This window comes from Brachycentrus maculatus, unplaced genomic scaffold (assembly GCF_059751285.1).
Source record: "Brachycentrus maculatus isolate JH-2025_06_01 unplaced genomic scaffold, ASM5975128v1 h1tg000945l, whole genome shotgun sequence".
NCBI lineage: Eukaryota > Metazoa > Arthropoda > Insecta > Trichoptera > Brachycentridae > Brachycentrus > Brachycentrus maculatus.
The window spans coordinates 202,101-210,000 of NW_028281667.1; positions in this window are offsets into that span (position 1 = coordinate 202,101).

A 7,900-nucleotide genomic window follows, 5' to 3' on the forward strand; every position below is an offset into this window, starting at 1 on the left:
CCTTGGCTAAGGTAGTTTTTGCCCGTTTAGTGAAGGTTATATTTTTTGCTCAACCATAAGCTCTATTTCAAATATAAAAATGATTTTTAAATTTAAATTTTAAATTTCACTTTGTAAATACCACTATTTCTTTAAGGGGATATATTTGCTTACACATAATTCATTCCACCGGAGGGGTGACGCCCGATTTTTTTAATGATTTTATATTGATTATTTGTTTGTTAAATTTCACTTAAAAAATATTTAAAAAAAAAATCGTAGTCTTACAGGAGAATGTAACCAACTAACAAAAAGTAAAATGTTCAGGAGGGCCATTTAAGTCTCTTTTGCTTGACAAGAAAATATTTATGCAGTTAGTCATTTTTAACAAGTCAATATATTGTATTATACCCCAAGTTTAAAATCCTTTGGGATTTTTTTCAGGGCAATATTAAGCTAGTAAGATATCAAATAGTCAACGATCACGTTTTTGTAAAAAATGCACTTGGTCACTTTCTCCTGTATGACAACGATATATGTACAACATTTTGAGTGTGTCCAAATACTTGTTCACAAAATCTGGATTATCTCCAATTACAGGAGTTATTTTCATATTATTTTTTGATATCTCATCAAAGATGAAGAAGAATATGGAAGTCTGAGCATTTACGGGGCTTACGACCGTCATAGGCTGTTTTAAGTGATCACTTTACACACGCGTAACATTCACCAATTCTACCCATTATTGACAACCACACTACTCAAATTCTTGGAAGTTCTATATATGTGAACCAATTTAGAAACCTTGTTCATGAATCACTAGAACTTCACTAGAGACATCTATTGGTGAGATGTAAAGAAGCTTTTTATTAAGCAGAAACTCTTATATTAGTATGTGAGATCCGAATCCTGGATTATAATCACACACATGAGAAAATCCAAAAAAATTGTGATTAATAACGAAAAATAACGTCATCATATTTCGGCAAGTTTGGGGCGACCTTCTGTATGAATACATAAACATCATAAATGTTCACAATGATATAATGAGATTCACCGACTTACATTGCCTCGGCTTACGTCATATCGTAGGTATGTGAAATAATACATACATTGAAGGGAAAAGTTTAAAGAAAATACATAGGAAGAAGATGGGCGTGTTTTCCATTCATTTGTTATTTTGTTTGTCTATTTGAAGTTTATTGCTAACCTTGACCAACCTTGCATCCCTTTAACTGACTTTTGGCTATTTCATGTTATTTTACTAAATGCAAATCGCTCACTCCTTTCAACAACGTCATATATAAAAATACTAGATTTTTCAGGAGATCGTTTACAAAGTTTAAAATTACAATGTAATGTATTAAAAATAAATATCAGTCACTCATTGAACTTTTTCCTGTGCAACAGATCTTTTTAAGTAAGACCTGAATGTTTTATATCCATTTGAAAAATATTTAGTTTATTTTTAAAAAATAATCAAACAATACCTTTTCTTCAAAATACAAAAACAACACTTTCTGCCCTGTAGCGGGTAAATATTAAGTTTAAAATATGCCGCATTTGCTGGGATATAGTACATTTTCTGGGCATTCTGGAAACATGCACAACTGAAAATTGACGATTTTTTATTTATGACGTTTTTGAAAGGAGTGAGCGATATGTGAAATAAGGGAAAATTTTATGGAAAATATAATGCATAGGAAGAAGACAAGTGTGTTTCCATTCATTTGTATTTTGTTTGTCTATTTGTGGTTTATGTTACTAATCTTGACAAACCTTGCATCCCTTTCACTGACGTATGGCTATTTCATGTTATTTTATTAAATGCATTTGTTTTATTTGATTCAATTTATTAATTATTTCTTGTTGTATTTTTCGTTGGTTGAATTTATTTTTAATATGTGTTCTTATATTGTGTAAAAGTACCTTTGTGCCTCTCTATAAAGTAATTTGGAGTGCGACCTTTTCTTAAAATATGTCAAACAATAGATTATTTCAAACACATTTCAATCACATCAACGTCCTGTCATTTTTCTACCAGCTATTATTTAAGCTAGCCATCATCTCAATACAATATTCGATGTATTGAGAGAATAAAATAATTTTCTTTACTCTCTGCATGCCCCTGAAGCAGCGTGATGTTTAGTTAGTAGAATCATTTGAAAAACGTGAGCGAGTGTTTTTGCTTAGAATTTTCACTCTCAGAATTACATGAAATAATAGTAACTTTAAACATAAAGAGTAAATCCACTCACGAGTAGACATAGGTTATAAAACTTTAAAAGTTGAAGCCTGAGTAGTCATGATAAGCGGTGTTGCATAAGCCGTAGCTAGATTTCAGAGTGACTTGGACGTTAGGTAATTAAAAAATTGAAAAACGTTTATCCCTAAATAATTCAATTTTGATTCTGATAAAAATATTAGAGATTCACCTCACCGTACAATTTATCGTTCCACATTTATAAATTTGTGATTTATAAATACTTTTCACGCGAAGGTGAACCTTATCATATAATTATTTCCGATACTTAAAACTATTTACGAAGTAGTACCCAGTAGTTGCGACATGATACGTCACAAATACGTCACAATGCCATTCCACAATCTCTAGATCTTCACCAGCGAAACAATATTACAACACACTCACCAAAAGAGCACAACACAACCATCACGGAAACTATTGATATGGGTGGAAATGCGAACCTTTTTACTCACATAACGCATTCTCAGCAAGCGAAAAAATTAATTAATATTTTCACAATCATGAAAAGGTATTTTGTCGTGGTATCCAAAAATGTATTAGCTTTAAATTGAAATATACATTTTGGTGAAGTGCGCCTGCGGTATTCTCGTATGTATTATTTTTTTTATTTTTACATTTAGACTCCTCGGCTGGGTATATATTGCTTTCACAAATGCATAAGAATGCATAATAATAAGCTATGAACTCAAAGTTATAATAGACTGTTCACATGCAATAAAAGTATGGCGTTATAAATAAATACAGTTCTCCAATATAATTGATTCATGAAAAGTGTATGAAGATAATCAATAAATACATATATTTTCCTCCCTCTTTCTATCTTTTTCTCTCCAACCCTAAACCCAATGGTGCACAAGGCACTATATTGTATCGGTGCGGTTATAATAATAATAATAACAATTTTGGATATTTTATTTAGACCATTTTCGTAAAATACTACCAGCGAGTGTTTTGGCCTAGAATTTTCACTCATGAATTACATGAAATTATAGTAACTTTAAACATAAAGAGTAAATCCACTCACGAGTAGGAATAGGCTATGAAACTTTAAAAGTGGAAGCCTAAGTAGTCATGATAAGCGGCGTTGCATAAGCCGTAGCTAGATTTCAGAGTCACTTGGACGTTAGGTAATTTAAAAAAATAAATAAAAATAAAATACTACCTCACCGTGATTGAATTGGGGAAAAGAAGATAGTGGAAATGATTTAGCAAACATTTGTTCGTTTAAAAAAACTGAAAACACATTTGTGTTTTCAGGTTTTTTTCTTAGGATGATCTCACTCTTACGATTTCTAATTACTGATGGAATAGCATTCCACGCCATCGGGCCCGCAGCAGTAAAGGCACACTCTCCAAATTTAGTGCGCTGTTTATGAGTTGGTAAGATTACTTTACCCATAGCATTTGTAGCCGATTGAAGCGTGAGACGTCTGTCAACCAATTCGGCTGGAATACACAGCTCTTTTAGATACTCTGGAGCCATGTAATGTATTGATTTATACCTGAGTAGAAAGGACTTACAATCAACCCTTTGGGGAAAGAGTAACCAGTGCAGTTAGTGAAGTAGTGAGGTATTATTTTTTTTTCTGACATCTCATCATAATATGAAAATAACTCCTGTAATTGGAGATAATCCAGATTTTGTGAACAAGCATTTGGACACACTCAAAATGTTGTAAGTAGTGAAGTCATGTGACTAAATTTAAAAATTTTAAAAATTAGTCTCACTGCTGCGTTTAACACTGATTGCAGTAGAGCCATTTTATTGTTTGGTTTCAACCAATTCGTCTGGAATATACAGATCTTTAAACTAAAAAACTACATAAAAATTAAGAGTCAACCGTTATTTTTTGCTCATATTATCTATCAAATAAGTACCTACTCAATATATAATCAGTCAATGAACTGATTATGTTGGTACTCTGTGCTATCTAAGTACCTACATATATGAATATGGTGATATGACGAGACATCCATAATATAAAATATAATGCAAAAGAACTCCAAAACGGTAAATTTTACGTGAGTGTAAAAAACGAGTAAACATTTTTGTTTGATGTATGTTTTACTTTATATTTTATTTTAGTAATAATAAAAAATACTGGATAAATCCCACATGGGACTGTTATCAAGATTCATCATAGATGTCTCACGAAGATAACCAATCAGAAAAATACTGCTTCTTAATTTCACAAAAAATTCGCTTGTTATCGTTTCACTGAATGGACACCTGGGTATACACATATATTTTTTCTTACAAACACTTATATCTACACCCAATGGTGCATAGGGCACTGCATTAATTTGATGTAACCATTAGTTGAACGTGAATTGTATGAAAGCAATGTTAAGAGTCTAACCCTCCAAATGCCAGTCCAGGGTAATAAAATAAATATTAGAGTGAAAAATAACTTTGTATAATATTTATTTTGACCCCCATGGAAATTGAAATTGGGTCCTCCAACATGGGAGTCAAACGCGGTAACCACTTTACTTTAGAACGTACATGTACAACTTCCAGATCATTAGTGATATAGATGTTCAAAAACATGGACACAACGGTGTACGTTACACAATTCTTTAAAGTGATCTCTTAAGTCAAAGGGTCTTTTTCTTCCTGGCTCCATCCCGACTTATCGTCTTTGTAAACTGTTGTAGTCAGCTCTCCGCCTTCTCAGGTTGTAGGTCCTTCTATCACGGACAACGCCACCTAGGCCATGCCTTCGAATCATGGTTTCCTGTGAAATCCATGAAAAATGGCCTCACTCTAGATGTCTTTCGAAGAAGATCCATGGCGATTGTCTGGTTCACAATATGATCAGTTTCTCTGAGTTCTATGTGTCCATACCATCTCTATTGCCTTTCTCTGCTTACTATTGGTGTCTGTAGGTGTGTTTATTAACAACATTTTGAGTGTGTCCAAATACTTGTTCACAAATCTGGATTATCTCCAATTATATGAGTATTTATCATATTATTTTTTTGACATCTCATCAAAGACAGAGTGGTGTGGCGTTCGGTTATCTCTGCCTGCTCCTTCGGGGAAGCAGCATGATGGTTAGTTAGTTAGTTAAATCTAAATAAAATTATCTTAATAGCCGTAAATTGGCAGATTTTAATAATTACATAAATTTCAATTAAACATCGATTTTGCTATCCATTTTCTGTATTCTAAAACTTATCGACATTGCCTTCAATCCGATTATCGCGTGTTCTCTACACGCTTTTTCGTATTTCTTATCTCCCAGATAGAATTCCTTTCCTTTTCTCCTCCCGTTCCCTCTGTTATAAAATTGTTTTAGGATTTTCCCATTCGGATCTGACGTTTTCAATCTCTATACGTTTTAGGCAGGAAGTAGACTAGCCGGTTAAACAGACAAACTGCGACAAGCTGTCGCATTTGGACATGCTGCAGTTTTCAAGATACTTTGATTTAAAAACCCAAAAAAAACAACAAGTTGGTTTTCAATTTTCTTTTAAATCATCGCACATTCACGGTTTTCAATTATTGATGGTTCCGCGCCATCGGACCATCACAACAAAGGCACGCTAGCCGAATTTAGTGCACTGATGTCAGATAAACTAATTTGACACATGGCAGTTGTTTATGGTAATCATTTTTTGTATGGGATAATTTATATAGTAATTTTGGTAATTTTGGATAATTTATATAGCGCCATTTTCGTAAAATACTACCTCAAGGGCCAACTCCGTCAACTCGATGCTGTCGACCCGAAAGATTCAAACTGCTTGTCTATTTCTGCACTAATCTTTTCTCCTGAGTATTACACGACAAGATATAAGATTTTCTTACTGTGAAAATTGTAAAAATAATATCCGTTTCAAAATCTCCGTTTTCATTTTCATTGTCATGAACACAGTAGATTTTCATGGCGTAAAAATTTAAATGTAGATACTTTTATCGATAATGACCACATCCCAAAAATGTCCTTTTTATAATTTTAATTGATTCAGCAGTCACTTGTGGTAATATTTAAGTCCATTTTTAATTTAAGTTTTACTTGGTAAATACCACATATATTTAAATCATTCCTCATCATTTTCAATTCATCATAAGGTGATAAAATAAAAAATAAAAATAAAAATAAGAAACAGCTCCTGCCCCCTCTTCATCCTTCAACGTCCCAAGGACACATCCCTAGGACTTACAATAGTTTTACATACGATGTTTAAAAATGACGCGTAATGCATCGAAACACGTGTCACAATAGATTTTAAGGAAAAGTGGTATTTACCATTAAAACTTAAATTAACCTAACGTAACATTATCGTATTTAGTATTTTAAAAATACAAGAACTATTTTCGTATATTTCACTTAACTATACTGTAACCTAGTAAGATTTAGCATATTATATATCTCTAAATACTATTTTGTTGTATTGAGTATTTTAAAATAAAAGAACTATGTATTTTCGTGTATTTCACTTAAATATACTATAACCTAGTAATATTTAGCATATTATATATCTCTAAATACTATTTTGTTGTAGTGAGTATTTTAAAATACAGAAACTATATTCGTGTATTCAATTTAACCTTACTGTAACCTAGTAAGATATAGCTTATTACATCATCTCTAAATACTCTTTCAAGTAAGTATTTTAAAATACAGGAACTATATTCGTGTATACAAATTAACCTTACTATATAACCCAGTAAAGTATATCATATATAAATACATCTAAGGTATATTATCCTCCAATACTTCATAATCTCTAGATACTTTTTTGTAAAATTAAGTATTTTAAAACACAGAAACTATATTCGTGTATTCAATTTAACCTTACTGTAACCTAGTAAGATATAGCTTATTACATTATCTCTAAATACTCTTTCAAGTAAGTATTTTAAAATACAGGAACTATATTCCTGTATACAAATTAACCTAACTTTATAACCTAGTAAAGTATATCACCTTTAAATACATCTAAGGTATACTATCTTAAAATAATTCATCATCTCTATATACTTTTTTGTTAAACTAAGTATTTTAAAATACAGGAACTATATTCGCGTATTCAGCCTAACCTTACTCTTACCTAGTAAAACTGTGCATACTAGTGAGAAAAAAAATTATTTGACGTAACGTAAAATTAAATTTTGTAAAAACGAGTTATGTAGCAATTGTTATGAGTTATGTAGTAAGTCAGTATTTTACAAAACATAACACTCGCGCTGTATAAATAAAAATATATAAATATATTAATATTTATATATGCGGTAGAGTATTATCTATACCGTGTATATAAATATTAGTATGGTCCAAAAGTTTCCGTCCTGTGTGGAGTTAGAAAGATATTTTTGATAACATTTTATTTGAATTGCGCAGATTGTTTTTTTGCATGAAATTGGTCAGGTCTGGAGTCAGAGAAAATATATTAATGTAGAAGAGATGGAGATTGTGTGCAAAGACAGACTGGTGTGGCGTTCTATTCTCTCTGCCACCCCTACGGGGAAGCGGCGTAATTATTAGTTAGTTAGTTAGTATTATTGTAATTTATTGATAAAAATTACATATGCAAATCAATTTGTTTTTTGATAATGGACAATACCATAATTTGAGAAATCCAATGATATTTTAAATGCGATTTGATGATAATTTAGGTATGTATAAAGAGTAGATATGTGTATAA